The sequence below is a fragment of the Chlamydotis macqueenii genome, chromosome 5, assembly GCF_036417535.1.
Source record: "Chlamydotis macqueenii isolate bChlMac1 chromosome 5, bChlMac1.mat, whole genome shotgun sequence".
NCBI classification, from domain to species: Eukaryota; Metazoa; Chordata; class Aves; order Otidiformes; family Otididae; genus Chlamydotis; species Chlamydotis macqueenii.
The window spans coordinates 64,626,864-64,647,026 of record NC_141560.1 but is presented as its reverse complement, the minus strand read 5'-3'; positions in this window follow the sequence as shown (position 1 = coordinate 64,647,026).

Genomic DNA, 20,163 nt, shown 5'->3' with positions numbered 1-20,163 from the left:
TTTGGCAAATTTCACTAGCAGACTGCTGATGTTTGATCAAAACTGGCTGGAATTAATAGAGCCTGGGCTGATTTCTTTGGGTTTGTTTGCACTGCTGTATTTTCCAAAGAGAAAAAAAAAAAAAGGGAAGTATCGACTACTGTGCTGGTAGAAGCTGTTCATGGCTTTTGTTCAACAGCAAGAAAGATGAGTTGGCTTCACCCATTTGAGACCCCTTCAAGATATCCTGTTCTCTCTAAGAAGTGAACATACTAAAATTTGCTGATTGTTATGACAGTCAACATATCCAAACTAAGACAATACAGGATTGTTTTTCAAGCAAGCAAGGTAATAGTTCTCAGAAGAGACAATGCTGTGATCTGTAGCTGTCCTACAGCTTTTCACCTGGTGTGAGGGGAAAAAGAGAGTTGGGCAGGCTGCTCAAGGGTCAGAATGTCAGTGGCTGAGGTTAATTAATATACCTTGACCTCCCTGGTAAAAAATTATCTGCAATACTATCTGGCACCAAAATTATCTGTAACATAATTTACTACTGGAAGTAAAGAACTTCTATCATTAATACGTGCTTCCATTTGATTCCATCTAAGTACTCATAGCTCAATCAGGATTATGAGTTTTTCTGGCTATTTTGGAAATGAGCAGGTTCCTACCAGTTTTAATGATTTTTTTTTTTTTGTCTTTAAAACATATTATCAGTACTGACATTTAACCTGAAAACAAATGCTTAAGCATACCTGATCATGTGAAGTGATCCAAAGAGGACTTTGGAAGGTCCCAGTCAGGGCATGGCAGATTTGTGTTTAGAGTTTGTCATGCATACTGAAAAAAAATCCAGGCTGTCCTTCCAGAATATTTTACCACCAGCTTATTCCAGTCTTCAGTGCCTGCAAATGATCCACAACAACAACAAAAAAATCTAGCTTTTTCTCTTAGTTCCATAATTATTTTCAATGACTCATTCATATATTCCATATTTCATCTAATTAGACTGCTTATTGCTAAAAAACTTGAATCTAGTTCTGCTTTTCTAGGCGAAAGTGTTACAGACTGAGTAGCTTGGGGAAAACAAGCAGATACGTATTCAGCCACCCACTTGTACCGAGTGGTTTGTTACATTCAAGCAACTACAGTGCTTGTTTATAATTTGCAGTGATTTTGCATAGCCAGAGTCCCTGTTAGATCAGGTAGTGTGTGTTTGTCTTTTTTTAGCCTGTTTATGAATTATGGCTACTCCTGATATACTCACAAAACCTTCCTTTACTTCATGTTCAAAGAGAAGGAGGTAATTACACGCAACCTGTCTTCCTGTTAACGAAAAACTTCCACAAGCCATGCTGAGTATGTGTATTCACAACAACCAGAGGAAAGTGGGGATAAAAGACCATCAAAGAATCTGTGACAGGATATGAAAAGTGTCAGGGTAACCACATGCTTTGGACTTTATTTTGCTGATGGTGGAATGAATTTCAGAGCAGTATTTTTTCTCTTGCTAATTTGAGTTCAAGTACTGTGAATAAGACATAGATATGCCTGTTTGGTAGGATGAACTCTTAAAACCAGCTATGAAATAACTACTTTAAAAAACAAACACTTCTGTCTCATATTTTCTGAGAAGGCTCCCATGGGGACATATTAAAATAATTAATTAAATTTTAATTTATTCTTCTGTGGAAAGACAGACATTAAATAAAGGATTAAAAATAAAAATTTTTAAAGTATAGAAAGAGGCCCTTTCCATCAATAAATAATAATATTCTTTCTAACACTGCAATGAAGCAAACTGCAGTGCAGTATATCATTTGAATATGATACTGTATGTAATAATTACTTTGGTGAACCCAAAGTAGCTCAACCAGCATGTCTTTAATAAACACATACGAAAAATTAACAGATTAGGACTCTGTTATTGCCAAGGACAAATGTTTTTCTTCAGTTATTCAGCTTGCACATAACAGTGCACATTTTTTTCTTTTTCTGTCCTTACTTTCTTTGTGTTTAATACAGACTACACTTTTTAAACCTTAGTATTTAAAGTCGCACTCTGAATTCTGCAATGAAGAGTAATCAGATTTTCAAACACTCTTCAGTGAGGAGCCTAGAAGTCAGCAGGAACTGTAGGTGCTTTGGAAAATCCACTTTTTGTATTAGGTTTGAAAAGACAGACTTCAATCTGAGCCAAAATAAACCCATTTGTCAAAATTATACGCTATGTTTAATATTCATAAAATATAGAAGTTTCTTGAAATTTGATGGAAACTAATACTTCCTTTCCACTTGCAAGGCATGTATTTTTTACATATCTGCTATTATGCTACTTATAAATAACTCTCCAAATATACTTGGCTAAGTAAGGCATTCTGGGCTCTACAGGCATGGGCTGAGGGAAAAGGAAACAAAAAGAAAATCCCCTTCCCTTTTACCTATAAAGAAAATCTGTAGGAAAGGCCATTGCTTTTCGAGATCTTCCTTTTACTTCTTGCCATAGCTATGAGTTAACTCCACTAGAGAAATCCAGTATAGCGGAGGGAGAGACACTGCATTAGCTTGCAGATCTGCCAGGGATAAGTGGCAGCCACAACACTGCCCTGAACGGTACCGTTCTTGAAGTGTCTACTGGGGATGACAGGGTTAGCATTCCTGGTTCACTGTGGAAGGCAGAAAAGCCTCATGTGTGGCTTGGGGTGGGGAGGCGACCCAAAGAGGTGATGATGCAGCCACTTCTAAAAGGTTGAAAGGAGATATCAAACAATGAGAGTTGACAGAGTCTGGAAAATAAACCCAGTACACAGAATCTCAAGGAGCTATCTGCGGTGCAGGTACTCTCAAGTAAACTATATGTGGCACACGTTATCCATGCATCACTTACATGCATCCTTCTCATACAGTCACATTCCTGCTCCTGGTCACAATGGCTGCCTCCACACTTATTCCTTCATGAAGCGGATATAGGCTAAACTGTTTTTTCTTGCAGATAATTTCCAGATTACATACATAGCCACTTGTTGATATCAATATTTAAGTGTTAAATGTAGCAGGAATACAGAAAGAAACAGAAACTTGATGGGACAATAAGTAGGCATGAGGTCAAAGGAAGAGTGGTTGTTATACAGTGGAGTCTAAGAGAAGTGTCTCCATGCCCAATAGACCAGTGGGGACAAAAGCAGTCTAAATGCTCAGCTGAAATGTATGAAAAATAAGTATAGAACAACAGTGCCAACACTGACAGCTATATACATGAACAATGCAAAGGTCAGTAATCTCAAAAAATCCTCAGCCTTCCTGTATGGGGTGAAAGTCCCATCCACACAATCACTACAACCCGCCAAACAACAACCAAGGCACTAAGTCACCGCATTCCCACCTACGCTATCAAATACTCTTCAAGCCTTCTTCATCAGCCATATATTTTCTCCGCACAGTATCATTTACAGTGTATAAAATACAATTACTCACATGCAAAACTACAACCACATTGTCAGAAAATAAATAACACTGATCCTCAGTGAAATTCTTGCTGAACTGAAAGTACTGGCAAAACTCCCACTGATTTCGGTGCAGCCAGGATGTGAATCATGGACTTCAACAACAAAAGACAAAACCCATCGAATATATTACCCTGTCTATAAGTAGAACTACTGCTCTGCATTTAATATAGTTGCCAAAAGTCAGATGTAGTTCTGTGAAATGATGGCAAGGTGGTTTTTTAATGTGCATTAGCTACATTTTTTAATATACTGGCACAGTAAATAGTATGGAAGGTAAAGGATGTGAATTAAAGTGGGGGCACATCCCCAGTAATTCACAGATGCAACTACTGGCAGATCCCTCTAAATAAAAAAAACTTTAAAGAGGAAATTTTTTTTTTAACCTACAATGTTTACTACACTAATATTCAAAGCTCTCCAATGTAGGCATAATAAACAGCTTTTTAAATTTGTCCTTTCAGTCCAGTCACACGCTGCACTGCTGAAACACTGCATTCCAGCCCCTGAAGATCTAAGGCACTAATCTAATGCACCGTGCCTGACCTATTACAGATGATTATAAATTAGAGAAGTCCCTGTGTTGCTATAATTTTCTAGAGATTGCTTCTTAAAGCCAGAAGGTTAAAACAAAAAAAGCCAACACAACAACCCAAAACCCAAAAAGTGTAAACTACCATTTCTTCCATGGATTTAGATGCTGGATTTAGCTCAGTTAGAAATACTAATTTGGAGCCATTACCAGGGTACCCAATTTATTTACACTGCTGTATAAAATTTACACCATAAGGGAGCAGAAGCAAATTTAGTTCTCCAATATAAAACTACAGAATGGGCTGGATTCTGTGCTGCCTGCGCTTGGGAGCTTTTGCAATTTTTCCTGTAACACCTATGATTCAGTTGCACGGATATGAAATGAGGAAAATTATTTTCTTCCTTTGAAAAGATGACAAATTCATTAAGGATTGTGAGATGCTATTATACTACAGCAATGTCATGCAAGTATATAGTTTAGAAAAATAAAAAATACAATATGGATAAAACTACAATGTCTGTACTTTTGAATCCTTACTACTTTATTTTTGTTGGGTAAATTATTTGCAGGATTACAATGTGTTTGAAAATTAATAGCAATGTTCTTTTGTTTCATTTTATGCAGTTCTGGAGACCAGAGGAGCCTCAGGAATTAATTGTAGCCTTCTAATAAACACAATGATGTAATGACGTATTTAACATTACTGTTTTTTGTTTGATTCCAAATAAATTGCAGATTTTTTTCTGATGTGATATTAAAACAATTACCATTTTGAAAAAGGATAATTAATCTACAATTTTTTCACATTAGATCATATATCTCTAAAGAGTGCCCACAGATTTGATGGTCTTCAGCTGCTGTGTATTTATTTTTCATTTTTTCTAGTGATGTACCGCCCCATCAGTGCTGACATTTAAATGAGTGAGTATTCAACACAAATGTGATCATTTGTATAGCATCCAACGCGGCACCATACTGAGATGATTGCTTCTGGGAGCCATCCATGGGTTCTCGAATAGGGGGGAAAAGCCAGGCAAAATTTTATCAATTTACATTTTTCTGTGATTAATTTTTATGCAAATAAGGGCCCGACCGTGCTCCCATCTCACCTGAATCATGCGGATCATCAAAGACAAATTGAGCATCACTTATTTAAAAAATAGGCTTTAAACTACTCTACAGCTGTGTTGGAAAATGCTAAGAGCAGGGCATGAACTTTTCTAATGTAACAGGAATAGATAAGAAAATGCTTCTTTTTGCATTTTTGTCCACACTGTGATAAACATGAATCTTAACAAAATCCTAAAAAGTGTCTTTGTTTTATATTCCTTATGCCCTTGTAAACATTTGACTATGGGAAAACTACGTAAGGGGATTTTTCCAATTTCAGAATATAAACAAATGTACTTGCAAAAATACATTGCTTAGCCATGAAAAAAAATGTATTGGTTAGCATACTTAAAGTACACAGTTTATTTACATTTTTAGATAGAATTCAAGAAATCATCTGGTGGTATGCTATAGTGGAAAAGGCCTTACATAAACAGCCCTATAATGTTAGAGTAAAAGCTGTTAACACACACAAACACATATGTTCTGTTTACAAATGAATCCATTCTGCCTTATTGTAGATATCTATATATAAATGTCAATATGTATGTGTCTGGCTATCAAATTTGGAAATTAAGAGTTTTCTAAACAAGAGGCAAAGTAATTTAGATTAGCAGGATACACTAATAGACATTTTATAATTATTGATACTAATACTGAAGAATATAAGTGTGAAAAACTAATCTTGTTATTTACTTTATAAGAAATTTATATTTCTCTTCCTGTAGGAAAGCAACAAAACCGTTTCTTTATGGCATTAAGGAAGAAGGCAATATTATCAGCCACAACTGTAATTTTTGTGCCTATAAGATAAATAGCACTCAGAAATATGAACACTTGTCCCTCTAATACGAACCTGAAATTTGTATCCAGGTGTTCTCACAAAAAATATTCTCTCATAAAAAAAGCTGAATTTTGAAAAGGCAGTGGCAGTTTCTCTTCAGAACTGCGTTCTGAGAACTGTGATATGTAATGTCAGTTCAGAAACTCATTTACAAGTCTTGCCACAAATTGATATCCTTAAAACTAATCTCAGATGAGTAACTGTGATGTGTAATGGAGAAAAAATGGTCTTTATCAATTAGATTTGGGGGGGGGGGGCGGGGAAGAGGTCCACATACCAGACTATCTTATGACATTAGAGCAAAAGATGCAAAAGATGTCCTGTTACAAATTACACATATGAAAGCTGCAATTTAATGAGTTATCTTTCATTAAACTGTACAGCTGAAGGTACATTATTTCATATCCAAATAGAATATATGTTTGTACACAGGCGGACATGTTCAATTTTACGCTCAGAGCTTCCCCTTAAATCCTGCAAGCCCCATATCACTTATTAAACCGCTGACGTAATGGGTGAGATCATAACTGTAGCAAAGCCAACAAGAGTCCTGATACTGTTCTCAGTAAACCCAGACCTCCGTCCAGCCACCAGCCTGCAGCCAAGAACGCCACAGCTGATGCTCATAAATACCTCAGACAACATGTGACCCGTCGTTTTTAATGTTTATATATTCATTCCTCTCTCTCCTCCAGTTACAATTTTGAGGAAGACTGTACTGTGATAAGTTTGGGTCATATCTAACAGGTTACTACATAAATGATAGAGTTCAGCTATTCAGAAAAAAAAAAACTATGAAACCTAAAGCATTAAGAGTGAAGACAGTTAATTATTTAAAAAAAAAAAAAAAGAGACTTCTCCCTGAAAAAAAAGATGTTGAAGACCACTAAGACAGTAAAACCTGTTTAAAATATTACAAGATCAATTGACCTATTCAGAATCCTAGTAAATGGAACCAAGGTTAAAATAGTTACTATTCACTGTCTTTCAACAAATTTTAGGATCTTCTATAGAAAACATCCTCTATGATTGCATGAATACTTAAACATAATAAGAGATTTGTCAAGTCCACCTTCTCTATAAGATAGATTTCTCTATATTACTCGAAAACCATATAATTTCTTGTAAGCTGTACTCATGATATCCTACAGAAATAGTTCTGGTATTATAATAAGTAATATATGAAAAAGTACTATGTAGCAGCTTACAACGAGGATTCTGAAACAACTGAAAATGTTAAAAGTGATATCCTGGTGTTTAATTCCAAATACTTACCACAATAACCTTATGGGATATAACAAAGGCATAAAGAGATTATTTTACCAGCCACTGGCACATGTTCTAGGATGGAAAATATCAGTTGTTTAATAGCACATGATCATACCGCACACATTCTAGGGCAAGGAGTGCAAGCATTAGAAAACACAATGTATGCATATCTCTCCTCTCAAAGAGCATTTGCTGCTACTTCACTTGTCATGGGAATGTAAAACCATTAAAACTAACAAAAAGAAGCATTTATATAACATGAATGCCTGTATTCCCAGTATTCTCCTATAACACGTGGAGAACAGAAAGAAGCAAAAATATTGTCAGTATACTCCAGCCTAAAAAAAGAATTTAATTTAAACCAAGCAAGTAATATATTAAAAAGGGATTTCGTATATATATATACACACATTTCCTATACACATACATATGCATTACAAGGTTCCTTTTTGGCAATCAAGCAAGTGGATGAGGAACTGCTAACAGGTATGTTAGGGCATACTGTTGCCATCCACAGGGCTGTCAGCTGCGGTGATTTCAATGGATCCAAGCTTTGAAAAACACAAAACTATTCTAATAGTGCAGGAAGACAGAGGTATGATGAAAAATAATTCTAAAAAAGAAAAAGAAAACAAAATTATCAAAGCAATACTACGATTATGAGATGTGCCTCCTTCTAGAAGTCACGTGGCAAGTTGCTCCATTTTGCTGCTGAGGTACCAACCTTTGGCATTAGGCCCATGTACTGAAAATGCAATGCTCAGAGGGAAATGCTGCATGGAAGACAACAGACTTTCCTTTCTGCCTATGAGCGTAGTGACCCAGAAGCAGAGGATCGAACTTAAATGTCCTTAAAATATCTTTTACTGGGGTGGATGCTCAGAAAAAAATATATTTTACTGAGGTTTTATGCTCAGAAAAAAAAAATATGGGTATCATGGAAAAGGAAGATTTTGGAACTAGATACAGTATTTGTTTGTGAAAATAATCAGGAATAACTTGAAAATGGAACTTTATTAATCTGGACAAAACTAAATATTTGCATGTAATTCTTACTGAGATGAATATTTGGCTAAACTATTTCTCTTCTGCTCCTTTCACACATTTTCCTGAAACCTGTTGCTGTTACTTGGAATCTTAAATGTTTATTTTGGTGGGATTATTAATATTTCCATTCATACTTTTTAGTACTGTTTTGTCGAGTTCTTTAGATTTTCCAAGTGCACACTGTCAGTTCAAGCTCAAAGTAACATTACCTAACATTTGTCAGTATTCTTCAATTTCTTTACATACTATTGATAGGAATATCAATAGTATGTAAGGAAATATCAAGTAAGATATGATAGGAATATCAAGTAAGTATTCTTACACTGCAAAAAGGGAATAGATCCAAGAATAAAAAAGTGACAGAGAAGATAATGGGGAAAAAGTGTTTGCTGATGAAAATATGTATTGAGCATGAAACACAGAATGACAGAACGTCTGAGGTTGGAAGGGACCTCTGGAGGTGACCTTGTCCAACTCCCTTGCTCAAGCAGGGCCACCTACAGCCAGTTGCCCAGGACCATGTCCAGGTGGCTTTTGAATATCACCAAGGCTGGAAACTCCACAACCTCCCTGGGTAACCTGTGCCAGTGCTCAGTCACTCCCACAGTAAGAGAGTGTTTCCTTACGTTCAGGAGGAACCTCCTGTGTTTTCATTTGTTCCCATTCCCTCTTGTCCTGTCACTGGGCACCACTGAGGAAAGCCTGGCTCCATCTCCTTTACACCCTCCCTTCAAATATTTGTACACATCAGCAAGATCCTTGCTCTGAGCTTTCTCTTCTCCAGGCTGCAGAGCCTCAGCTCTCAGCCTCTCTTCACAGAAGGGATCCTCGAGTCCCTTACTCATCTTAGCGACTAAAGTGAAGTGTGTACTCTTGGTCTCCATACGATAACCAAAATAGTCTTAGAAAAATAAATGCAAAATAAAGACAATTTGATATATTAATATATTACAAAGAGAAATTCACCGTAATTTAAATGCAGACTTCTCTATGCAGACATCTGTAATTATAGCTAGGCTTCAAGTTAAGAAATATGGATTCTGTTTTTTGCTAGCCTTTGACAAATAGTTTAATATATTTATGCCTCAGTTTTTCCCTCTGTGAAAAGAAAGTAATACCTTGATTTGTAAGGTCCTGTGCAATCATAGAGTGAAAAGTTCTATTGAAAGCTAAGTATTACTGTCAAAATATCAGGAAGATAAAATTAATATTCATAATATGACAGAAATATTTTCTTTGAAATGAGGGAGACAGATGCTAATATATAGCAAAGAGCTCTGTGACTATATTTTAAAAGGGAGTGCTATTGAGAAAGAATGTCAGGGAAAGTAGATATTTATTATTTTTTACGTATTTGCTTCTTTTATATATATATATAAAATCACATATAATAGTTTTGCCCAGAAATTAGCTACTATGAAATACTGGTATGGTAATCTCTAAAGAAAGCCATATTAAAAAAAAAAAAAAGAAAAAAAAAAGAGGGAGAATCATTTAACTAGTTCAGAGTAAACCACACACTAGTGAGCCAAAGGGATGTCCCTGCTACTGACAAATCATCCTTGAAGAGACTGCCATGACGAATGGGACAGAATTATGTATGGGTTGGTTTTATTTATTTGAAAACATACATATTTTATTTTTAAATATTGACCCCCTGTACTCATCTTCTGCTTTGCTTGGTTCTCAGTTTTACTCAGTTCTTGCTAACTGAATTTAAATCACACCACAGTTCAGGATGAACTTCTGAACCCATGATGGCTGACCTTCTCAGCAACAAGTTTTAGGAAAAGTTATTTTAAGAGCAAGATCATTAGAAACATGTACTTATCACAGCCCACAGACTAGATGAATTTTAAGACTGAACTCCAGCAATGCAAATCTGCTTGTGCCTGTCAGTCAGTGGCACTGCTTTTTACAAAATGGACCCTGGGTATTATGGAAGCAGGAAGTTCCTTGATATTATAAAATCATTCACACACAAACCAATATATTCAGACTCTGCATTTTGGTGGCCATGTGCTGTTTCTGTAACCCTTCAGAATATACATGGATCAATTCTGGCATCAGAGCTGCATCTCCCCTGGAAATCGGTATGACCAAGAATAGGGAATAACGTAATATCTCCAATTAGTTATCAGACAACAGAATGCAGAACTCTATCACAATTTGTCCAATCCAAAGCCTGTCCCAAGTAGCACACCTTCTATTTGCACTGATTCAAGAGATGTTTAGGATCATGGTTAATTTAATACATCTACAAAGTTCTCATAACTCCACATATATAAAAACCAAATTCAAGTACAATTGTCTTGATAAACCACTACTATGTGCAGTATATATAACATTTAAAGCTTTGGTTTCCATAAAGCAGTTGCTCAGTGAGCCACCTATACTATGAATAACATTTACATTACAGAAACTGACTTCTTGAATGAGGAATGAGATCTTCATTATAAGGTATGAAAAAATCTTGTTAGCTAAGGAGGCTACGATTTCAATTTTAAAAGCCTAAAAATATAAAAACATTAAATATATTAACATAGTCTATATAATTCATTTAAATGTTGTCTGTGGTCAAATGTAGAAATGTATGTGCATATTTAAATTACGAATCTTTGAAAATGTTTTAGTGTTCACCCATTGAACCGGGAGACAAGAAAAGCCTGGGTGCTTCCTTGCACTTCCTCAAGATTTCTCTCAGTGTTGATAGTGTTGCCCTAATGTTCTCTTTTCCAAAAGGCTGAGATCTTGTGCTTATAATCAATGCTCTGATGCTGGATATCACTGGATTACTCTCTACCTGGTACTATAGAATCAAAAAACCAAAAAGGGCACTTGCATAAAACAGTACAGGATGGGCAGTTCTGTATAACAGAACATTTGTCCATGTGTCTCTTCAGATCAGCAGAAAGGAGAAAAGAACTCATTTTCTTTGCCTATTCAGTTCTTTTCATCCTCAGACACTTTTAGCAGATGACAAAAGGGGCAATAAATCTATCAGTCCTTGAAGACTATAACAATCACAAAGAATTATCTGAATGCTACATGAGATATGATGAAGAACAATTTGAAATAAGGAATATCAAAATTCAGTAGAAGTATTTTTTAAAAAGTAATGCCTTGGTAATGAAATCTAATCAGACTGTTTAGGCAACTCCCAAGGAAAGTGTGTGAGCTTCACAGGATAAGGCCACAGGAACTAAACCAGAAGGAAAACACAGACATTAGAGGGGCAGATGAGCAGGTTGAACAAGCAATATTGTACCTTCTCTGGAGTGAGTGATCAGGCGTGTCAGTCAGCACTATTTCTGGTGTGTTGCTCAGAGCTCTCTTTCTTCTACTTGTCCAGTGCAAGCTGTTGGTGTAATCACACAGCCACATTTGTCTAACCAGTCTGCTGCTGGCGCCACCATTCAGAACACAGTAAGAAGTCAGTACAGATTAAAACTCTCACGAGTTTCCCGCTGACTTGAGATGAGTCTCAGCTTCTATGTGCTTAAACCACCTTTTGAAAACACTTATTAAGCTCCAAGGAACTTAGCAAATGTCACCTACTATCTTAAAAGGACATAAAACATCTTCCTTTTATTATTCTTGTGCAATTAATTATTTAATCTGATATCTACATAGTGCCATCTAGATATCTAATGCTTTTATCTTCACTGCAGCACGCCAAAAATCTAGCTTAAGTCACCTGAAAATTCTAAGTGAGAGGTCTAGCTCAGCTCTGCCCTCAGATAAAAAAAAAATGAATTCTAGATAATAAACTTAGAAATATATTTATGACATATTTTAATCCAGAGAACAGATCTTTAAAATAATGCAGTTGCTTTGGCATTACTTAAGCAAACGCAATGGTATTGGCAAGAAAGAGAAATGAAGCACCCAAATTACAGCCCATGTTCGATTAACCTGAAAAAGGGAAAGTGTGTAATATGGAAGAAATGAGATTTTCTTTTTCATGTCATAAACCTCATTACAGTTAATGATGATGATAAGGTCTTTAAAATTCTGATATTTGGGGACTGCCATAGCAACACTCAGATACATCAAGTCCCACTGCTGATGGTGGTTGCTGCAGAAGAAATTCAGCTATAAACAATTACAGCATTACTTGCCTCTCCAGAAAGTTTGCTCCCATCTTTATTAGTTAGGGGTATTCATGTCTTGAATTATGATATACGTGTCTTACACCAGGCTACTGCTCACCTATTATGTTAATTTTAGGCATTATAGCAATGCACAGCTTTTTTTTCTTGATAATTTTCTACATTAAAAAAGAAAATATGGTGCTGCAAAAGATTCAAATCTACAGCAATAGATCAAATAATTCTAAAAATCCAAATTCTATCTCCTTCTCTTAACATTAAACCACACAAGTAACAACTCTGAGGAATTAATTGTGATACTGTGTGAAGATCAAATTCAATTCCAGGAATACACACACATATTTACCTGCTAACTGTATAAAGTTGTCTTCTTAATATGTGAAACGGGCATTCAAATATTCAATGTCTTTTTTTTTTCTTAATAAGTATTTTTTCTCAAAGTTTGCTTTAAGAAGGCCTCTCTGAGTAACATTCAATGATGACAGCATGTGGTGGTTGCTTAAAGTATGCAAATCCTCAGACTACTAGCCAGGCATACTCTCACATGGAGCAACAGAATCACTTGAGCAGGAGCCTAAGGAAGCATAATGACCAGTGCTCACCCATGAACATGGGCTCCGTCAGTTGTAAGAGTAGAAATATTGGTTATTCAGATTCACAATTGAGGTTAACTTTCCCAAAAATCTATGTCCTTGAAGTAATTTGAAAAAAAAAGGATGTCAACTCTTTATTCTCAGTAGGTAAAAAGCTATTTCATCTTGAAAAAGAAGAATGACAAACACTAGCAACTCTTTTGCTGTTTAAAAACTCCTGTCTGTGCACATTACTCCTTCACAGAAAAAAAAAAGAAAAGAAAAAAAAAAAAAGAAAAAAAAATCTCTGTTTTGCTCTGTACACAAGGCTGCAACTAATTACAAGAAGAGACAGATGCTGAGTAGCCTTAAGGCTTTCCCTGCCACCACAGTGAGTCTGTGCGCTAGTCAACAAGCAGGTAGTGAGTGAACTCAAATGTTATCTGACAAGGCAGCAGATCCCATCACCTAGGGTTAGAATACAGACAAGCAACTCCGTGTTCAAAAGTAAAGACAGAAAAATTTCAAGCAGATTGTTTCTGACAGAAATCATATCACAGCCGCACTTTCTGACAAAGTCTACGCGAATGAAACTATACACTTTCTGTTTCCCATCTTCCCCTTTAAGAAACAGCCAGTGTTTTAAAGGTACATCGAAGGTGACAGCTCAATGCACAATGGTTAGCAAGTTCTTCTATATGCTTGTTTTCTCTTTGGAGGTATTAGGAAACCTCTGCTGCTTATCTATGGGGTAGCAGAAGATTGTCCCACTTTTTTTTTCTAATCAGTCTGTGTTTCCTGAACCCTTCCAACTTGTTCATGGATGTGAAGCACCAGTTCCACAACATAATTGCAGCATAAAGAGACTTCAGTCAACGTGGCTATGTGGAAGCTTTAGAGAAGTTGCATCACCCTAAAGAGGAAAGTTAGCAAAAAGATAAGACCTGGCTATAATTGCCAGTATCACTTGCAAGATAAACAAAATTTCCTAGGAAAGGCACCAGCTGAATCCTAGCAGAGGATTTGGTTATTAGCTTTGAGACAGAATTTTTGCCCTTCCTCTACAATGACCATCATCTCCAAGTTAAAGGAAATTATATACATTTTTAAGTGCCGCAAATCTCTGCAAAGTAACAGATTTGAACAATTTCCTTGCTTTCCACCCAGAAAGGATTGAATTGATCTAGATTGATTTGGCTGTTTCACTGTGAGTAATGTCAGAACAAGACAGGAGGAATACCGTGTTCAATGGAGCACGTCAGATTTTATGTACATAGGTTCTAGCAGTGCTGCGGATTTTGACCTGCAAGTTGGGCATTTGCTCCCAATGGCCCGTGAAAACCCCTAGGGAAGTTTTTGGGCTTTACTGACTAGCATTACAAATACCACTTTCTTTTGCTGAAGACCAGTATTTTCCAACCTTAAAAATTAAACAGAGAATGTGAAGCGTGCTTGCTTACCCTGTGGTATCATTAAGACACTGAAGGTGAATGAGGCATTCATTTCTAAATATTCCTTTTAGCATAACGGGATATACACACTGCTAATTACCACAGATGAGAGAGAGAGGACTGTAAACAGGAGAAATAAGTAAAGAAGTATCAAACATTACAGACAGAGCACATTCACCCTATGTTAAAGTTATTTTGGACTCCAGATTTCTTTTATGTTTCCATTCCTCCCTCTAACATTTTTAGGAAAGACATTAATGATTGTTTAATACTGTGGATTTGTGGCATTGATCTCCACCTTTATCATTACTAAAATTACTATTACAACACATTTCACTTGAGATTATGCTGGAAAACTGGTGGCTTGGAATATGGAAAATATATTTGAGTGTCATCTTGTTGTAGTCAGTCAATTTTATAGCATTCCCTACTGTGTAGCACATCAATTTCTGTATAAGATATTGGCTTTAATCATGACTAAATTTACATGACTCAGGAGGTAGTACCTTCCACACTGGAACAATGCTGTAACTTACATAATTTTCTAAATTGCTTAATTTTTAGAATAGTCTCTGATAGATATTTCTAAGAGCTATTAGAACTATATTACCAGTAGTAATCTTCAATTATATTGTTCTACAATAAATTTGGTTTATTAGCCTTCATATCACATAGAAAAAATAATTTTTATTGTTGGAACTAGAAAATCAAATTCCTTGTTAGCAGTAATAATTTTTCCTTAAAATTTTAGTTAGCAGGACTGTGCTTACTACATGGAGGTTTATCATACTACAGCTGCTTTAGTCAGCTCCTTCGAAGTTAATGTCTCTGCTCACCGATACAGTAACAGTAGTGTCATACAGTTTATGAACAATTTAAAAGCAGTTAGACTTTGGGGCCAGTCATGCACATCATGTGTAGATTTGAGTGTCCTGCCTGAGGTTATGAAAGACCTACAGCCCGCTTCTCTTTCTTTAAAAGAATTCTGAAGAACCAAGAAGAGAAAAAGCATAATTTGTAACAGCAAGGTATTCTGCCAAGTTATTTCCCCATTTCTTCTGACAAACTCTTTAGATCTCTGCTAGGGAAAGCAACAAGCAGCCTGAAAGGTGGGGGACTGGGAGGAGCAAAAACTTTACAGCTTTTCCCTTAAAAGCAAGTGACCAATAAAAATCACACCTAAAAAAATTAACCAAAACTTTGATAATTCCAGAGCTCTGGTACCTTAGACTTGGTATACGGTTTAATTCACCCAGACAGACCTTGAATTTGAGAGCACTTAGGCTTTGGACTTTTCAGATTAAATGAATGTTGGATGACTTACTGAGTAATAATAATAATAAGCTCTTTCTGTAACCAAATGAGCTGCCTGGTCTCTGTGAAATCATTGTATTACAAGCACCTGAACATCACGAGTTCTTCTTGATTAATGTGACTAGCCAGGAAGGCAATGTTCACACAAGGATGAAAATTACAAGAAGTGAAAATTACAAAGAAATTGCAAAAGAAAATGGCTAATATAGCCCAGTGACTCAGTTCCTCTGAGGTTACTCCAGACATACGGTAGGATAAAAAAAATCTGCTTCAAACATTAGCTCTTTTTCCACTTTTTCATCCTGATCTTTGGAACAAAAGCTGTTAGTTCAGCCCTCCTTAGACACAGGACCAGTTGTTTTAGGAAGCTTTGGGCAGCCGTACACAGGCAAGTCCTAAGGTATTTGAGAAAGGGTCTTTACAATTTAGGGAACATTTTGTAGAAGCTGAGTAGAGATTATACGTACTTGGTAAAAGAATTAGACAAGTGCCCTTTATGAAACATGGCAAAAGCTTAACCAGTTTATTAATGACAGCTATGCTCTTGTAATAAAAGCAGGAAGAAAAATGTTACCATTTGATCATTCCTTGCATTGACTGCAAAAAGACAGGTACAGATCAGGCCTTCCACGCGGAGGGGGCCTTTGCCTGGTAGGAGTCTGTCAGTACTGGAGCTCACCAGAATCCAGGCTGCTATTTATCTGAAGAAAAGAGTAGCGTTACACGAATACTTCCATCTGGCAAATTTCCTAGTTGTTCTGGTTTTATTTGGTGAGGGGGGGCCTAAGGTGGTAGCTTCTGTAGGAAACTGCTAGAAGTCGCTCCCCTTTGTTCAGTGGACTCGGCCGGGCCTAGGGCAGACCTGCTGCTGGCCAAGGCCGAGCCAATTGGTAGCAGAATGTCCCGTGATAACGCCTCTGCGATAACGTATTTAAGGAGGGGAAAACTGGAAAAAAAAAAAGAGAGAAGATGTGAAGCTGCTGAGCAGGGGCAGAGAGGGGGAGGCGCGAGCCTTGTGGGCCTTGCAGCCCTCACCCTCTGGCCTCCTGCTGGGCAGCTGACTGGGCCCGACTCGGCCCGGCCTGGCTGCAAGAAGTGGAGAGGAGATGAGAAGTGAGTAAGATGTAAAAAGGATCCCGAGAGGTGTCTGCCAGCCTGTTGTGAGGAACGGCTGCAGACGCCAAGGTCAGTGAAGAAGGAAGGGGAGGAGTAATGCGGCTCCTGGCCAAGATTCCCCTGCAGCCTGTGGTAATAACCATGGTGGAGCAGGTTGTCCCCCCGCAGCCCATGGAGGTCCACGGAGGGGCAGAGATGCAGAGATTCACCTGCAGCCCGTGGAGGACCCCACGCCAGAGCAAGTGGAGGCCTGAAGGAGGCTGTCACCCCTGGAGAGCCCGCTGGGGCAGCTGTTCTTATGGACTGCACCCGTGGAAGAGATGACCCACGCTGGAGCAGTTTCACGAAGGACTGTGGCCCGTGGGAGGGACCTCACGAAGGAGCAGGGGAGGAATGCGAGGAGTTCTTCCCCCGACAACGAAGTAGCGGCGTAAAACAACACGTGATGAACTGACTGCAACCCCCATTCCTTCTTCCCCCACCGTGCCGCTCGGGGGGGAAGGAGGTAGAGATAATGTTAAGCCCGGGAAGAGGGAGGGGTGGAGCAAAGTTACCTTGTTCCCTGTCTCATTCTCTTGCTAGTTTTAGAAATAAATGAATAGTTTTCCCCAAGTTGAGTCTGTTTTGCCCAGGTCGGTAATTTTAAGGATTTCTCCCCGTCCTTATCTCAAACCTCAAGCCATTTTCCTTATATCATCTCCCCCTATTCTCTTTGAGTGTGTGGGGAGTGAGAGAGAGACTGCATAGTCTGGTCCCGGTTGGGGGTGAACTATGACACTAGTCTTCACTGATTACAGTCCCTATAGACTTAGAAGGTTTCAGTGAAAGAAAGACAACACGTTACCAGAGGCTCTGTATTAAGATTATGTTTTATCAGATCCACAGACTTTTTCCCTCTGTCAGATTCAATTCTCTGAACTACAAAATCCAAATCAAGGTATCCAAGCCTGATCTCCAGGAGCAGCCTTCTCTGTTCTTATGTGCAACAGACAAAAGTTGTTAAGAAGCTTGAACAGAATTTTCAGTTTAACTTATATTTTTTAAATCTACTTGCAACATACAAATATACTACAAAGGATATATATTTATCCTATTGGGAATTTTAAGAGAAACCGCTGAGAGGAAGATGTAAATTTGGAAAAGTATCTGGCTGTTTCACTGCAAAACAGAAACAGAAGAGTTCTACGAAATAACTTAATGGCTCTATAACTTTTTTGCTGATTAAAGAAAAAACAGGTTAGACCTGGAAGGAATCTCTCACTTACAGGATGAACGTGCACGTAGTACTGATACTTAGCTACTCTTAAAGTACTTCAGAAATTGTAGCCTCATCACCACTGTTTCATGCCTTCATAAATTCCTATGTACTTACAGGGTATTTTGATAGTAACATTACTCTACTTTCTTGGTCTTTTGTCTATGTTGTTGACCCAGAGGGGCTAAAAAGGCGTAAGAGAAACTTTTTGGAATCTGTTTATACTAAATTCTGTAGATTTTCCCAAAGTAGTCACATTTTTCTTTTCTTAATTGAAACATCTGATGAAACAATTCGTGTTCACTGTAAATTCAGTAAGAAAGCATTGGGAGGAATGGCAGATACCTTCTATTAGTAAAGTATGATTACTTTATGAAAATGATCTAAACTACTAAAGAAAAAAATTTTATGCAGAAAAATATACAGTACAGATTTTTGAGTATGACTTAAATATTTCTGAAGGACTCATTAGAAGTTGTCATTACTGCATACAATCACAGCAGTAGGAGTGCTTTGTGGCAGCTATCTCCTAACTCCAAATGAGGAGAACATTGCAGATCAAGGAGCGATCTACTCAGAAATTAACATGTCACTGGCACTTTCAAAAAAAAAGACATCATACTTTTAAATTTAAGAAATACTAAACTTAAGAATCTGAGTACCTAAACATCTGATTGGGGACTTCTTAGGAAACAGACCCTATTGTCAGTGAAGTAAGGAGAAGCAGCTGTCTGAGTTTTATCTCTGGATTGCCGAAGGGTCCAGAAGTCGTGTTGTCACGGAAGCTATAAAGCAACACAAATGGGTCAGCACAGGTACTCATGACAGTCTAAAATAAAATTTAAAAGCCTACTGTATACGCACTCTATAGTGCATATCTGTGCACTGAGATCTTATTTGAAGATGGCACACACCTCCTCATAATATATTCAGTGTTGTCTCTGCAGATGAAAAGATACATGAATTTTCTCTTAATTTAGTGGTAACACCTTGTTGCAAGGAATTCAATAGCCAATTTAATGTATAGCCTAGAGAGGTAATTTCTTTAAAATTGAGGGGGGAGGCGCAAGGGTAAGAGAGAAAAAGAAAGAAGCACGAGGGCCAGAAGAGTGTCTTTTGCCCCTGGTACAGATAATTCTACTATGTATTTATTAATCATGCTAGTTATTAACACACAGTGTTAATTTTAGTGTAGCTAATGGAAGGTTTTTTCCTCTCCCTGCTGTTTCCAGGTAGTTGTTGCTAGTTAGTCCATACAATTAAAGGGTTTTCTGTGCATCAGGTGCTTGTAAGGTCAGGAGCTTTGCTTTGTACACATTTGAAAAGTGCTATGTGTACTTCTGGTCCCTTAAAAAATAAACAACACTAGTATGCTTCATTTAACATATCTAAAAATATTTTCCTCCCAGGAACAGCAAGCAGGCACTCTGTAGCTGGCCACAAGGCCAATAAAGTGTAATGCACAGAGACAGTGAGGATTGTCTCTCTGCATCTGTCCATTGCTACGATCCGTGGTCCTGCTTAAAGGTCTACCACACTGGGAAGTGGTTATTTCAGTAACTAATAATCAGTATTGGGTACTGTTACTGTATACATCTAGACAAAGCAGTAGTAATTTTGACATTTTAAAAGCTATTTAATCTGACTTTTTTCTTACATAAGGTCCTTTGTTGTAAAAAAATATATATATAATTAAAATAATAATAATTTAAAATATATATATATATAATTAATTACCATTTTAGTCATCAACTTGGCAAATTAAAGAAAAATACGTATTTCTATATAAAAGGCAAAAATCCACATAGAAGTGTATGTGGTATATACGGTAAGTGTCTGTTTACTTTTCTGACACAGAACATGCCAAAAAGCGGTATTGTTAAAACATACCTTCCACAGTTTCCTTTGCGTCCTTATCACTGACATTATTTGTTGCTTCTTCTGTGTTCTCCTTCAGGGCACCGTCCATTGACAGAGGCCGGCTGTTCCTGTTCTGAACACGAGACTCTGTATATGGCCTCTCCTGAAGAAAGTTTGATCATCATTGACAGTTGCC